Below are 2,845 nucleotides of genomic sequence, written 5' to 3' on the forward strand. Positions count from 1 at the left end.
CAAACACGAGAGAAAATGGAGTAAAAACAAAGTATATCCATTTCAATTCAGGGAAAAATTAAATCTTCCTCTTTCATTGCTTATAGATTTATTAATTCGATTATGCCACATGCTTCACATCATGGTTCATGGCCCATTGCAATTGAAATAAAAATAGCCCCGTAGACATATTTATGTCTACTTAAGGTTATTTAATTTTCTAAGAAAACATATTTTCTATCGCTTTATCAATTTTTTATATATGAAATTATATGACACACAAATTTATTCTCAGTGATTCTCTACATTCTTTTTTCTGAAGAAAAAATCTGTTATATCCTTCTATTCATATTAAATCATACCTACATTATATTTTTCATTTCAATTGGATACATTACACTTCCATTTTACTGTGATCAAGATGTCAACTTCATTTGAAACACTAATAACCTAATAATATTGGTCGGAGGAGAATAATTACAAAAATAATTAACAGTATATTACAAAAATTGACAGAATCCTACACTAGGTCCAAGGAGCCCTGACAAAATGGTGGGTCATTTTTGGGTTTTTGAAATGATCAAAATTTCCTTCTATATTTCCATTAATGAATATTATATTTCAATAACATTTTGACTTTTCTTCAACTTCATTTTCCATTTTTTTTGGCTGGGACTACATTCAAATTTGAAGTGAGGGTCTTAATTGAAAATGTAATATAATATATTCATATAACCCTTTAAGGATGAAAGGTTATAAAAAATATTATACTTCTATTCACAAGCGCATATTAAATAAACCTTGCATAAAAAGAATGTCAAAATGAAATAATGTCCTAAATCTTTAAAATCTTTAAAATTTAAAGAGAGACTACATGAAAACACTATAAAATATCAATAGAACTTAGTAAATAAGAAAACATTTTTTTCAAATTCAATTAAAAAAGAGCTAATCATATTTTTGTTCTATTCATTCTATGTTCTTCAAAAGTATTTGGAATTAAATCATTGAAAATATAAATCTATTTGTCTAATGGAAAAGGATTTCTAGTTTTCATTTATTTCCATACATCATAAATAGAATTCCAATGGATTTAATTTAGTGCATGAGGAGAACTAAGAGACAAAAAAGGTTAACATCTCTAGTGCCTAATGAAATTATTGATCTACCATCATCTTTTATCTTGTTTAAGTTTGAGAAGCCTCTTTCAGACAATGTTGTGCTTATTGGTGTAAGGAGAATAAGTTGCCATAATTGTATCAAATATGGAAATATTTCAAACCATTGACGTTCACCTCGACATATATCCCATGCTCTATACATATGTTGTTTGGGGTATGATTTAGAAACAATAATAATAAATTCATCCATTTCACCTAAACATCTAGCAGTACCCACACTAGGTGATTCCCCAACAATAATTTTTTCACATAAACATTTCAACCATATTTTTTGTAGAGTATTTATCATTCACTTCATAATAATTGCAAGGACTGGAAAACTTAGTAGCAAAGAATACATGTAAATATGTGAATCTCCTATCTAAAGATTCAATCACCTCTATAACAAAACATTTTCCCAAAAGAATACAATCATTTACTCTCCCCTATCTTTGGATCTTTCGTAAAATTTCAAACCTCAATGGATGTGAATTTAACATAATTATGCTATCTACAAATCCAATGGCTCCTCCTTGTGCTTTAACTAAAAATGAGGACATGTGCACTCCACTTACCCCAAAAATGCTTCCCAAAAATCATTTGTGAAGCATGCTAATAGAAACATCTAAAATAGTACCAATAGATCTAATATCAACATGGTACTCTTGGAACTTTTGATTCAAATTATGAATTCAATGAGGAAATATAAGAGTATATGGACCCAAAAATGCACTTGAAATATTATTTCCAAGTCACACAAATTTTCACCCCTTTCTCCCAATCCTTTAACAAAGAAAGAACGAATTTAACAAGGCTTTCCATGACCTTCCCTCTCGAGAGACACTTAATTTGATGAATTTATCATACCTCTAACTTATTGATTTGAAATTATTCCATTATTTCTTTCAGTTTTTTATTTATTTTAGTCGGTTTCCCAAGCCATGAATAAACTTTGTTTATAAATTTGTAAGTATATTTCTACTCAAGAAAATGAGATGAAGCATAATTTCTTGTCAATTCCCCACTATGATCTATGCAACAGATATTTAATAAATGAGGAGCATCTTAACAAACCTTAGAAAATGAACCCTCATGAACACCCCTCATGGTAGATGGGCCATCTGAACCAAAACCAACTAACTTCATCAAAGATAGATCCATTTCTTCTAAAGGGTTCTCACTGCATCATACATACACTGAGTTCTTATATCCTTTATGTGACACAAACATATAAACTTTGTGACACATTGACATCTTCCTCCATTTTTCAAATATGTGATATAAAGAATCAACTAAAGTAAAGTAAAACGGGTTTTGTAAAATCTCCTCTTTTAGTTTGTTTGAATACATGTTCACGATTGACAAGTGATTTTGATATTCTATTTTTTTTTTTTTGTTAAGGGTAAATTTTTTTTCCCTTCTAGGATGGGCTAGAAACCTAAGGAAGGGCTAGGATGAGTTTAATTTTGAACATTGTTATTGGGCCATTTTTTGTAGGGTTTAGCCTTATGTTTTTTTTTCGCCGATCACAAACATATGGAAGAACTAATTGTTTTTTAATTAAGAGCATCCCATTAAAACTTTGATTTAAATTTCTCCACTTCCCTTCATATGAGAAAAATATAAATTTGTTGACCTAGGGTTTAGATTTTACCTTTCAAACACAAAACACAACGCATGCTCTATAATGTTTTTTTTCTAAAATA

The sequence above is a fragment of the Pinus tabuliformis genome, chromosome 5_2 (assembly GCF_031772625.1).
Source record: "Pinus tabuliformis cultivar Carrire ecotype Pingquan chromosome 5_2, CPIR1, whole genome shotgun sequence".
Classification (NCBI taxonomy): Eukaryota; Viridiplantae; Streptophyta; class Pinopsida; order Pinales; family Pinaceae; genus Pinus; species Pinus tabuliformis.